General features: G+C 48.3%; 1 protein-coding gene across 2 annotated transcripts in view; it reads left to right on the top strand.

Moving 5' to 3' along the window:
• The first annotated feature begins 1,482 nt into the window (after positions 1-1,482).
• rap1aa (RAP1A, member of RAS oncogene family a) overlaps positions 1,483-13,720 on the top strand; it is a 133,038-nt gene continuing 120,800 nt past the window's right edge. Inside the window, exons 1-2 of one of the 2 annotated variants that reach the window (XM_068007686.1) lie at positions 1,483-1,551; positions 9,802-9,916. The gene's annotated coding sequence lies outside the window, so the exon portion shown is untranslated. Of the gene's footprint in view, positions 1,552-9,801; positions 9,917-12,277; positions 12,384-13,720 lie in introns of those variants that run through there. The other variant, XM_068007685.1, reaches the window with a different exon arrangement.

Raw genomic sequence — 13,720 nt, 5'->3', positions numbered from 1 at the left:
AATATTTCAATTAAAAGAAAAGAAAATTAAAAAGCATGAAAGAACGGAAGTCTATTCATCTCATTAAGATGTCCCTTCCACAGGCCATGTACAACCTGCCCCACAAACTCAACCCCATTCTTTTAATCTCCTGAAGAAAGTTCCGCTTAACTTCCTCATGACCACACCCCCTCCTCCCCAGAGATATTAGAGCACAGCTCCAGAATATTTATCCATCTTTGCATTTTCACCATTCAACGGTGGCCTGTTGCCCTTCACAGACAACAAACACCCCTCCCTCCCTACCTCAGGCACAATAGCACAACAGTCATCATATTCAATTAAGCAATTGATTATCTCAATTTATCTCAGTTCAGTATCCATCTCATCCCTAACCAAGTATGTAACCTTTTCTTAAGGTAGATAAGTCACCCGATCCAGATGGGATGCATCCTAGGTTGATGAGGGAAGTAAGGGTGGAAATTGCAGAGGTACTGGCCATGATCTTCCAATCATCCTTAGATATGGGGGTGGTGCCAGGGGACTGGAGAATTGCAAATGTTACACCTTTGTTCAAAAAAGGGTGTAAGGATAAACCCAGCAACTACAGGCCAGTCAGTTTGACCTCGGTGGTCGGGAAGCTTTTAGAAACGATAATCCAGGACAAAATTAATAGTCACTTGGACAAATGTGGATTAATAAAGGAAAGCCAGCATGGATTTGTTAAAGGCAAATCGTGTTTATCTAACTTGATTGAGTTTTTTGATGAGGTAACAGAGAGGGTCGATGAGGGCAATGTGGTTAATGTTGTGTATATGGACTTTCAAAAGGCGTTTGATAAAGTGCCACATAATAGGCTTGTCAACAAAATTGGAATAAAAGGGCAGTGGCAGTATGGATACGAAATTGGCTAAGTGACAGGAAACAGAGAGTAGTGGTGAACGGACTGGAGGGAGGTGTAAAGTGGTGTTCCCCAGGGGTCGGTACTAGGACCATTGCTTTTTTTTAATATATATTAATGACTTGCGCTTGGGTGTACAGGGCACAATTTCAAAATTTGCAGATGACACAAAACTTGGAAGTGTAGTAAACAGTGAGGAGGATAGTGATAGACTTCAAGAGGACATAGACAGGCTGGTGGAATGGGCGGACACGTGGCTGATGAAGTTTAAGGCAGAGAAGTAAGGTGATACATTTTGGCAGGATGAACGAGGAGAGGCAATATAAACTAAAAGGTGCAACTCTAAAGGGGGTGCAGGAGCAGAGAGACCTGGGTATGTGCACAAATCTTTGAAGGTGGCAGGGCAGGTTGAGAAAGCGGTTATAAAGCATAAAGGTTTATAAATAGAGGCATGGGGTAAATTTTAACATGTAGCCGGGAAGTGGGCAGGGGCGGGGGGGTGATTTCCTGACAGGAAACCCGGAAGTATGGTTTTCCCGGACGTCCTTACGATTTTGACGTAAGGACGTTTTTCATTTTTTTTCTGTATGTTTCCTGCCCAACAGGCCAGCCAGATTGACAGGCTGGCTGTTAGTTAGACGGGAGAGCAGCCAGGGAGTGGATGCCAGCAGGTAAGTCTGAGATCGGGGTGGTGGAGGGAGTGTGTTGGTTGGTCATCGATGGGGGGGGCGGGCATGGGGTCTGGGGGGGGTCAGAGGCCACGGTGGGTCAGTCACAGGAAGGCGGTCATAGGGGGGTCATCAGGTGCTCAGTCATGGGGGTTCGGACATCGGGGGGTCGGACATTGTGGGGGGGTCGGAGATTGTGGGGGGTCGGAGAACGTGGGGAGGTCGGAGATTGTGGGGGTCGGAGATTGTGGGGAGTGGTTGGAGCTTGTTGTGGGGTGGGGTTGGCCGATTGCGTGTGTGGGATTGGGGCAGGTAGGCTTGTTGGGCCTGGAGGAAACACTCCTGCTCCTCCTGGCCCACGGGCAGTGCAATAAAGGCACTTACCTGCTGATCCGAGCCTTCTTGCCTCCTCTTACGTGGTGTGAAGATGAAGGCCCGGGAATCCCGGCCCCAGGAGTTAAAAATAAAAAACCTGTCAAAATGGAGGCCCACAGCCTTGTTAAAAGATTTCACTGACCGACCCGCCTACTGGGAGGGGGTTGTCACCTGCCCCTCGACCCGTCTCCATTAAAACCAGAAGTGGGTGGGTTGGATGCGAGTTGGGGTGCAGTTTTACTTTTTTACGATTTTTATCTTCCCACCCGTCCCCAACCCACCTGCTCGTGGAATTAAAGTTTACCCATAGTGTACAAAAGCGAAGAAGTTATGTTGAACCTTTATAAAACGCTGGTTCGGCCACAACTGGAGTATTGTGTCCAATTCTGGGCACCGCACTTTAGGAAGGATGTGAAGGCCTGAGAGAGGGTGCACAAGAGATTTACTAGAATATTTCCTGGGATGAGGGACTTCAGTTACATGGATAGACTGCAAAAGCTGGAGTTGTTCTCCTTAGAGCAGAGAAGGTTAAGAGGAAATTTGATAGAGGTGTTCAAAATCATGAAGAGTTTAGATAAAGTAAATAAAGAGAAACTGTTCCCATTGGCGGGAGAACCAGAGGACACAGATTTAAGGTGATTGGCAAAAGAACCAAAGGCGACATGAGAAAAAACTTTTTTACGCAGCGAGTAGTTATGATCTGGAATGTGCTGCCTGAAAGGGCGGTGGAAGCAGATTCAATCGTGGCTTTCAAAAAGAAATTGGATAAATACTTGAAGGGAAAAAATTTGCAGGGCTACAGGGAAAGAGCGGGAGAATGGGACTAACTGGATTGCTCTTACAAAGAGCTGGCACGGGCTCAATGGGCTGAACGGCCGCCTTCCGTGCTGTAACCATTCTATAATTCTATGCTTCTTTGTTGAAGGAGGTAAGTGCTTTGGCTTTAGCCTTTCCACAGGTTGGACTGTATCTCCTTCACTTTTGTTCATTCCAGGTGACTTGGTTCAGGTGTCAGACTTGGCTCAGTGGTAGCACTCTCACCTCTGAGTCAGAATGCTGTGGGTTCAAGACCAACTACAGAGAATTGAGCATGTAATCTAGGCTGATACTTCAAAGCAGTACTGAGGTGCTATCTTTTGGTTGAGATATTAAATCCAGGCCTTGTCTGCCTCCTTCGTTGAATGTAAAAGATCCCACGGCACTGTTTGAATAAGAGGAGTGAAAAAGGGGAGCTCTTTCTGGTATCCTGGCCAACATTTATTCCTCAATCAACATCATTTAAACACATTATCTGGTCATTTATCGCAATACAGGTTTTGTGAACTTGCTGTGCAGAAATTGGCTGTCACATTTCCCCACATTAGAACGGTGGAACATAGGAACAGGAATAGGCCATTCAGCCCCTTTAGTGTTCGGTGTATCCATATGATGTTTATCAATTAGTGTTAATTGTATTCAGGTGGTGGGTATCAATTGGGAACTCCCTTGTATCCATTTTTATGAGAGCTTATCTAGGGGGTGCACAGTGTGGGTATTGTGGATCTCTGTGAATAAAGGCTTGGAAGCAACTGAAGACCAGGCTCTAGTATTCTATTCACCACCTTCGTTTGTCAAAGGACCCTTATGGCCTGCAGAAAGAGTCGTCTTAACATTAAGCTAGTCTGTGTTCAAACCCCAGGTCCTGGAGGTGAATGGTCAGTGTCTAGGATCACTGCCCTCCTGTTTTGTTTAACTGATAATTGTTTTTGCGATGCTGCTGTTCCTGCATCCTGTATTTCATTAACAAAATGGCAGCCGTGTACTAATTCGTCACCCAGCCTGTTGTCCCTCCCCCCCCCCCCAATTTAGGTTTTGAATTCACTTTCAAAATGATTCCCCTGCATGACTGAAAATGCGATATCTACTCTGTCAGGATGTGTGCTGTGGTTATTGTGTCCTTTTCTTAGGCTGAATACCACTGATGACTTCTACCAACTTCCTCCCATTCCCTTCTTTCCAGAACATCTGTATGATTCGATAAGTTTAAAAAAAAAAGATAAAATTGCAAATTTTAAAGGGGATGTTTGTCACTGGACGTGTGAGCTGCACGTTACTGTCCAGAGGTCACCGCACTGCAGCCATCCTCAGGCTGACAGATGACATGCGTCATTTAACTTCCAATTTTCTCCACATGTTCTGAAGGCGGTGAATCAAGTTAGGCTACAGCTTCACAGGCCACCCCACCATCACCACCCCCCGCCCTGACCCGTCACTAGTGTGACCCTAGGCAGTGAATTCTGGCTCGTTATTCACCAGAGAACATCACAAATGAGACTGATCCCTTGTCTTTGTCAGAATAGCCAGAATAGCCACTGTCAGCCCAGCCCAGATAGCAGAGCTCCATGCATTGGAAATCTTGGAGGTGACCCCCAAGCCCATCAGGTGCTTTACTAACTTCAATCACCACTATTGCCTGGGAAATCCAATAGCTTCTGACCTCCTTTGGAAATAAATATCAAGGACCGTCGATTCATAAGAACATAACAAATAGGAGCAGGAGTAGGCCAACCGGCCCCTTGAGCCTGCTCCGCCATTCAATAAGATCATGGCTGATCTGATCCTAACCTCAAATCTAAATTCATGTCCAATTTCCTGCCCGCTCCCCGTAACCCCTAATTCCCTTCACTTCTAGGAAACTGTCTATTTCTGTTTTAAATTTATTTAATGATGTAGCTTCCACAGCTTCCTGGGGCAGCAAATTCCACAGACCTACTACCCTCTGAGTGAAGAAGTTTCTCCTCATCTCAGTTTTGAAAGAGCAGCCCCTTATTTTAAGATTATGCCCCCTAGTTCTAGTTTCACCCATCCTTGGGATCATCCTTACCGCATCCACCCGATCAAGCCCCTTGACAATCTTATATGTTTCAATAAGATCGCCTCTCATTCTTCTGAACTCCAATGAGTAGAGTCCCAATCTACTCAACCTCTCCTCATATGTCCACCCCCTCATCCCTGGGATTAACCGAGTGAACCTTCTTTGTACTGCCTCGAGAGCAAGTATGTCTTTTCTTAAGTATGGACACCAAAACTGTATGCAGTATTCCAGGTGCGATTCATTGATGACATTTATCCATTTATCTACTGTTGAAGCTCTCGCTGGACTATGGCTCCCCCTGATAGGAAGCTACAGTAAAAAGCACAAGATGAGACATAACTTATCGATAATACAAGATAAGCCTTTCTTGTTAATACCATCATTCCCTGTTACCTCCCATTGGTGTGATTGAGTCACTATCCCTTGCTAGCACATCACAATCTCCTCCTATCTTTCATTCTTTAAAGTAGTTTCATGGAAAGGTTTGCAAACATATTATATCATATCATAGCATCATAGGAGGTACAGCACAGGAGGAGGCCATTCGGCCCTTCGTGCCTGTGCCGGCTCTTCGAAACAGCTATCCATTTAGTCCCATTGACCTGCTCTTTCCCCACTGCCCTGTAAATTTTTTCCCTTCAAGCATTTATCTAACTCCCTTTTGAAAGTTATTATTGAATCTGCTTCCACCGCCCTTTCAGGCAGCGCATTCCAGATCATAACAACTCGCTGCGTAAAAAAATGTTTCCTCATGTCTCCGCTGGTCCTTTTGTCAATTACCTTAAATCTGTGTCCTCCGGTTACCGACCCTTCTGCCAATGGAAACAGTTCTCCTTATTTACTCTATCAAAATGGTTCTTGATTTTGAACACTTTTATCAAATTTTCCTTTAACCTTCTAAGGAGAAAAATCCCAGCTTCTCCAGTCTGTCCAAATAACTGAAGTCCCTCATCCCTGGTACCATTCTAGTAAATCTCTTCTGCACCCTCTCTAAGGCCTTGACATCCTTCTTAAAGTGTGATTCCCAGATTGAACACAATACTCCAGCTGGGGCCTAGCCAGTGTTTTATAAAGGTTTAGCATAACTTCATTGCTTTTGATGAAGCAAATTGCATTGATATGGGAGATTGGGTGACTTAGTGTGTTATGTAGTGGGAACAGGTGTAGGCCATTCAGCCCCTTGAACCTGTTCTGCCATTTAATTAGATCATGGATGATCTGTACCTGAACTCCATTTACCCGCCTTTGCTCCATATCCCTTGATACACTTACCTAACAAAAATCTATCGATCTCTGTCTTAAAAATTTCAATTGACTCAGCCTTTCTGAGGAGAGAGTTTCAGATTTCCACTACCTTTTGTGTGAAAAAATGCTTCCCAATTTCACTCCTAACTGGCCTATCTCTAATTTTAAGATTATGCCCCCTTGTTCTGCATCCCAGAAGAAATATTTTCTCTATATCCACCCTATCAAATCCCTTTATCATTTTAAAGACCGAGATTAGATCACCCCTCAACCTTCTGAACTCAAAAGAATACAAATCGAGTTGATATGATTGTCCTTTCATGTCTGCAGCCTGGGTTTAAATCTTTTTTTATTATTCGTTCATGGGATGTGGGCGTCGCTGGCGAGGCCAGCATTTATTGCCCATCCCTAATTGCCCTTGAGAAGGTGGTGGTCTACTCTAGATGATGGATAACAGCCTTCACCATCTATTGACTGTTAAGGTCCGACATGAAATGAGTTTAGTCAGTCTTACCCAGTCTTCCTCGTAGTTCAACCAAAACTCTGCTGCCCGTATCCTAACTCGCACCAAGTCCTGTTCACCCATCACCCCTGTGCTCGTTGACCTACATTGGCTCCCGGTCTGGCAACGCCTCGATTTTAAAATTCTAATCCTTGTTTTCAAATTCCTCCAAGGCCTCACCCCTCATAACCACCTCCAGCCTTACAACCCTCCGAGATGTCTGCACTCCTAATTCTGGCCTCTTGCGCATCCCCGATTTTAATCACTCTACCATTGGCGGCCATGTCTTCAGCTGCGAAGCCCTAAGCTCTGAAAATCTCTCTCTAAACCTCTCTGTCTCTCTACCTCTTTCTCTTCCTTAAAACCTACCTCTTTGACCAAGCTTTTGGTCACCTGTCCTAATATCTCCTTTTGTGGCTTGGTGTCAAATTTTGTTTGATAACACACCTGTGAAGCACCTTGGGATGTTTTACTATGTTAAAGGCGCTATATAAATACAAGTTGTTGTTGTTGTGGCTATGTGCCCATAGCAAAAAATTAACTGGCACTCAATTGGCAGTCTCACTCAGAGAGACCACAAGGGTGGTGGGCATGCGAAATAGAAATGTCATCTGGTAGCGAGAAATCTGCTGAGGCTGTGGCAAAGACACCTTGTATTACTTAGAATTTCATAGAAATTACTGCAAAGAAACTGGCCATTCGGCCTAACAGGTCTATGCTCCACAGGAGCCTCCTCCCATCTTACTTTGTCGAATCCTATCAGCATATCCTTCTATTCCTTTCTCCCCCATGTGTTTATCTCGCTTCCCCTTAAATGCATCTGTTCTAGTCGCCTCAACTACTCCTTGTGGTCGCGAGTTCCACATTCTAACCACTCTCTGGGTAAAGAAGTTTCTCCTGATTTCCTTATTAGATTCTTAAGTGACCCCTAATTTTGGACACCCCCACAAGCGGAAACATTTTCTCTACGTCTACTCTATCAAACACCTTTATTATTTTAAAGACCTCTATTCGGTCACCCATGAGTTTTCTCTTTTCTAGACAAGCCCCAGCCTGTTCATTCTTTCCTGATAGTTATAACCTCTCAGTTCTGGTATCATCCTTGTAGGGTCAGAGTGAATGGAGCTTTATCGAATAACTAAACTGTGCTCATCTAGAAGTGCTTACTGCTGGCACTGGGTGCCCAGAACACAACAGCATTTCACTGATACTCTAGTGCTCTGCAATACCCCAATAAAACATTTTTTTAAACTGGGAAACATACTTAAACCAAAGAGAGAATGCATCTCCTGATGACAAGATTTTTGAGCCTAGATTTTCACTTTAACACCAGTGTTAACTCTTTCGAAATAAATGGGTTGACACTGGAAGCAAAATGACACCATTCGGAAAATCTAGATCTTGGGCTCTCCCCACTTTCGTTAAGAAAATATAAAACAAGAAAAGCAATTTGACCCATGAGCCTACATCCTCCAACCCACCATATATAACGTGTGCTACCACGGACCCATCCAATTATCTAATCTTTGGACACGGGTGACTGACAACAGACCTGCAAAAAGAAGAAATTTCTCTCTGATCCCAAAAGACAATTGAACAAAGATACAATCCTATGGTTCCAGCTGGACCCACAGTTTTTTGCGGAATTATTTGATCATTTAGGTGTCTCCAAGCTGCAAGTTATTTTTTTCCCCCAAATATGCAAACATTTGCCTCATTATGATTAGCAAGGTTAGTAATGGGGAATGGAACACTTTCCATTTTGAGCACCCATTGTCGGCATCTGGCTCTGTCAAGCCAGGTATAGGAACAGGGGTAGCTGATCACGGCTGATCTAATGGTATAGTACAGTTAAATGCAGAATAAACCTACCTCCCTCAACTCTGTCCCAACAATGTGCCTGAGCCCCAGCCTCAGAAGAACACTCCCAGCACCATAGGTTTTCAAAGTGGGCTTTCTGGATTCTAGGTGGTCCATGAAGAGATCCCAGGTGCTCCACCAGGCCATGAGAGTTCTGTATTTTTTTCTGTATTTGTTGACTTAACAGTATATATTTTTTTCTGTTGCTGTTTACTGATAAAAAAAACTTTTTCCTTTAACGAAAGGCTGCATCAACTTGGCTCAGTTGCTGGCACTGTCTGAGGCAGAAGATCGTGAGTTCAAGCCCCACTCCAGAGACTTGAACACATAATCGAGGCTGCAGTGTCGGAGGTGCCATCTTTCAGATGAGACATTAACTTGAGAATCCTGTCTGCCTGTTCAAGTGGATGGGAAAGATCCCATGTAACTATTTGAAGATGAGAAGGGGAGATTTCCTAGTGCCCTGGCCGGCATTCTCTACCAACATCACTAAAGCAGATTAACCAGTGATTTATCTCTTTGCTGTTTATGGGACTTTGCTGTGTGTGGATTGGCTGCCATGTTTACTTACATAACAGTGATCACACTTCAAAAGTAATTAATTGGCTGTACGGCACTTTAGGACATCCGAAGGATGTTGAAGGCGCTATATAAATGCAAGTTCTTTCTATTGCTGTTTACAGGATCTTGCTGTGTGATAGATAGCCCCCACATTTCTCTAAAACATCAATCACTGCATTTCAAAGTAATTAAATTCCTATGGCTCTCTGAGTGCCAAGTATGGGTAGTTTTATTCTGTGGGTCCACTACCAACTGGACTGAGACTGCCCAAACTCATTGCATCTTACTGCTAGAGGACGAAAGAGATTTCCATCACATCAGTCTGGGCAGAATTTGAACCCAGGTCCTCAGAAAGAAAGAACTTGCATTTGTATTGCACCTTTCATGACCTTAGGTCCTCCCAAAGCGCATTAGAGCCAATGAAGTACTTTTGAAGTGTAATCATTGTTGTAATGTAGGAAACAAGGCAGCCAATTTCCACACAGCAAGATCCCACAAACAGCAATGAGATAAGTGACCAGATCATTTGTTTTTAGGTGTTGGTTGAGGGCCAGACCACCAGGGGAGAACTCCCCTGCTCTTCTGCAAATAGTGCCGTGCAATCTTTTACGTCCACCTGAGAGGGCAGACGAGGCCTCGGTAGGCTGGGTATGAAAGGCCCATAACTAACGTAATGAACCACCCAGTCCCTCCTCCTTCAATCCCTTTTCAGGCAGATTGTCTGCCAGCTACCTTTTAGATTGTGTCTAAAATCAGGAGCCGGATTAATTGTGCAGGTGTGAGCGTGCTGTGCCACTCTGAAGACTGTGATTGTGAAAAGTATTGACTCAATGTCATCTCTCATGCCTGACGTCAGCCTGCAGGTGCACTGAATACGACCCGATGTGTTTACTGGTGGTCAAGCTTGAGAGCTCCAGCAACCCAGGAACCTGCAGCAGAGTGGGAGGCGTGCCGGAATTTTAATAAAACAGGTACGTTTATCTTCAATAGTGCTGCCAGGCTGAGTGGGTCCATGCATTGGAGGTCAGCAGCACGACTGCAGTCTGAAAGTGTCTTAAGCTTCTGGGTTTTATCTGGGTATATGTTTATTTGTGTTTATACTTTGTGTGCTTCTGGTTTTCTGTGTGTGTGTGTGTGTGTGTGTATGTGTGTGTGTGTGTTTACTTGACAACATAGGTGTAACCAGCAACAATAACTTGCATTTATATAGCACCTTTAAAGAAAGAAAGAAGTTGCATTTCATGACCGTGGGACATCGCAAAGCGTTTTACAGCCAATGAAGTACTTTTGAAGTGCAGTCACTGTTGCATTGTAGGAAAGGCGGCAATCAGTTTGCACACAGCAAGATCCCACAAATAGCAATGAGATAATGAGCAGGTAATCTGTTTTTGATGGTGTTGGTTGAGGGATAAATATTGGCCCCAGGACACCGTGGAAAACTCCCTTGTTCTTTTTCGAATAGTGCCATGGGATCTTTTATGTCCACCTGAGAGGGCAGACAGGGCCTCGGTTTAACATCTCATCCGAAAGACGGCACCTTCGAAACTGCAGCACTCCCTCAGTACTGGGTATGAGTGTGTACGGTTGTATATGAGCTTGTTTGTTTGTGTGTGAGTTTGTGTGTGGGTTTGTGTGTGAGTTTGTTTGTGTGTGAGTTTGGGTGTTTGTTTGTGTGTGTGTGTGAGTTTCGGTGTGAGTTTGTTTGTGGGTAAGAGTTTGGATGTAAGTTTGTTTGCGTGTGTGAGTTTGAGTGTGGGTTTGTGTGTTTGTTTGGGTGTGAGTTTGTGTGTAAGTTTGTTTCTGCATGTGAGTTTGGGTATAAGTTTGTTAGGGCAAGAGTTTGTTTTTGTGCGAGTTTGGAAATGAGATTGGGTGTGAATTTGTGTGTGAGTTTGTGCGTTAGTTTGTTTGTGTGTGTGAGTTTGTTCGTGTGTGAGAGTTTGGATGTGAGTTTGTTTGTGTGTGTGAATTTGGGTGTGGGTTTGTTTGTGTGTGTGAGAGTTTATTTTTGTGTGTGTGAGTTTGGGGGTGTGCGTGAGTGTGAGTTTGGGGATGTGTATGAGTGTGAGTTTGGGGGTGTGTGTGAGTGTGAGTTTGGGGGTGTGTGCGTGTGAGCTTGGGGGTGTGTGTGAGTGTGAGTTTGGGTGTGTGTGTGAGTGTGAGGGTGTGTGAGTGTGAGTTTGGGATGTGTGTGAGTGTGAGTTTGGGTGTGTGTGTGAGTTTGGGTGTGTGTGTGAGTGTGAGTTTGGGGGTGTGTGTGAGTTTGGGGGTGTATATGAGTGTGAGTGGGGGGTGTATGAGTGTGAGTTGGGGGTGTGTGTGAATGTGAGATTGGGTGTGTGAGTGTGAGTTGGGTGTGTATGTGAGTTTGGGTGTGTGTGAGTGTGAGTTTGGGGGTGTGTCTGAGTTTGGGGGTGTGTGTGAGAGTGAGTTGGGGGTGTGTGTGAGTGTGAGTTGGGGTGTGTGTGAGTGTGAGTTTGGGGGTGTCTGTGAGTTTGGGTGTGTGTGACTGTGAGTTTGGGTGTGTGTGTGAGTGTGAGTTTGGGGGTGTGTGTGAGTGTGTGTTTGGTTGTGTGAGTGTGAATTTGGGGGGGTGCGTGAGTGTGAGTTTGGGGGGTGTGAGTTTGGAGGTGTGTGTGAGTGTGAGTTTGTGTGTGTGTGTGTGAGTGTGAGTTTGGGGGTGTGTGTGAGTTTGGGTGTGCGTGTGAGTGTGAGTTTGAGGGGGTGAGTTTGGGGGTGTGTGTGAGTGTGAGTTTGGGGGGGTGTGTGAGTGCGAGTTTGGGGGGTGAGTTTGGGGGTGTGCGTGAGTGTGAGTTTGGGGGGTGTGAGTTTGGGTGTGCGTGTGAGTGTGAGTTTGGGGGGATGAGTTTGGGGGTGTGTGTGAGTGTGAGTTTGGGGGTGTGTGTGAGTGTGAGTTTGGGGGGGTGAGTTTGGGGGTGTGTGTGAGTGTGAGTTTGGGGGGGGTGAGTTTGGGGGTGTGCGTGAGTGTGAGTTTGGGGGGTGTGAGTTTGGGTGTGCGTGTGAGTGTGAGTTTGGGGGGTGAGTTTGGGGGTGTGTGTGAGTGTGAGTTTGGGGGGGGTGAGTTTGGGGGTGTGCGTGAGTGTGAGTTTGGGGGGGGGTGAGTTTGGGGGTGTGTGTGAGTGTGAGTTTGGGGGGGGTGAGTTTGGGGGTGTGCGTGAGTGTGAGTTTGGGGGGTGTGAGTTTGGGGGTGCGTGTGAGTGTGAGTTTGGTGGGGTGAGTTTGGGGGTGTGTGTGAGTGTGAGTTTGGGTGTGAGTGTGAGTTTGAGTGTAAGTGAGTCTGCTTGTGGGGCCACTGCCGCTTTAAGAGCGGTTTCCCTTTTAAGGCGCGCCAGAGCGAGGCTGGCGGTGACGTTGGGGCTGAGCTCGAGCGGGTGCAGCCGGAGCCGGAGCGCGAGACGGACGGAGCGAGACCGAGAGGTACCGGCCCGGGGGGGGGAGACAGCGGCCGGGGCACCGGCAGAGGGGAGGCTGGGGCTCGGGGCCTGAGGCGGCCGCAGCAGGGGGCTCGGGGTCCGGGAGAGGCGGAGGCCGGCGCTGAAGCTGCTGCTATTATTGGAGGAGCCACCGCCTTCTTCACACCGAGTACCCGCCGCTCCCAACCAGGCCCCGGGGCTCGGGCTCGGCTCCCCAGCCGCAGGCCCGGCGGCTCTGGGAGTGGGCGAGTAACCGGGCGGCTGAGGGGGAAGCGGCAAAAATCGGGGGCCCGTGGTGGGGGTGGGACTTAATGATCCAGGCCTCGGGGAGGCTCCGCCATCGGGGGCGGAGAGACGGGGGTTACTGGGGATCGGCGAGGGGGCGCCCAGTGACCCGGTGGGGGGAGAGGCTCCCAGCGACCCCGAGGGGGGAGGGAGAGGCTCCCAGTGACCCTGAAAAGGGGGGGGGGCGGCGGAGGAGGAGGAGGGTGGGGTTCCCAGTGACCCGGGGGGGGGGGGTGAAGGCGACGACGAGGTGGAGGGAGAGGCTCCCAGCGACCCCGAAGGGGGAGGGAGAGGCTCCCATTGACCCTGAAAAGGGGGGGGGGCGGCGGAGGAGGGGAAGGGAGGGAGGGTGAGGCTCCCAGTGACCCCGGGGGGGGGGGTGGGGAGGTGACGACGAGGTGGAGGGAGAGGCTCCCAGTGACCCCGAGGGGGGGGGGGGGGCGGTGGTGGGGTAGGAAGGAGGCAGGGAGAGGCTCCCAATGACCCCGAGGGGGGGGGGTGGTGGTGGGGTAGGAAGGAGGGAGAGGCTCCCAGTGACCCCGAGGGGGGTGGGGTAGGAAGGAGGGAGAGGTTCCCAGTGACCCTAAGAGGGGGGAGGGTGGGGTAGGAAGGAAGGAGGGAGGGAGAGGCTCCCAATGACCCCAAGGAGGGAGAGGTTCCCAGTGACCCCGAGTGGGGGGGGGGGCGGGGGTAGGAGGGAGAGGCTCTCTGTGACCCTGGGGGTGGGGGGGTAGGAGGGAGGGTGAGGCTCCCAGTGACCCTGAGGGTGGGGGGGTGCTAGGAGGAGGGGAGAGGCTTCCAGTGACCTCGAGGGGGGGGGGTTAGGAGGGAGGGAGAGGCTCCCAGTGACCTTGAGGGGGGGGTTAGGAGGGAGGGAGAGGCTCCCAGTGACCTTGAGGGGGGGGTTAGGAGGGAGGGAGAGGCTCCCAGTGACCTCGAGGGGGGGTTGGGAGGGAGAGGTTCCCAGTGACCCTGAGGGGGGAGGTGGAAGGAGGGAGATGCTCCCAGTGACCCCGAGGGCTTAGGGGGAGGGGGAGGGGGGGTTGAGGCTCCCAG

Source organism: Heptranchias perlo, chromosome 27 (genome assembly GCF_035084215.1).
Source record: "Heptranchias perlo isolate sHepPer1 chromosome 27, sHepPer1.hap1, whole genome shotgun sequence".
Taxonomy (NCBI): domain Eukaryota; kingdom Metazoa; phylum Chordata; class Chondrichthyes; order Hexanchiformes; family Hexanchidae; genus Heptranchias; species Heptranchias perlo.
Note: the sequence above shows the minus strand (reverse complement) of the source record. Positions and strands in the feature narration are given on the sequence as shown.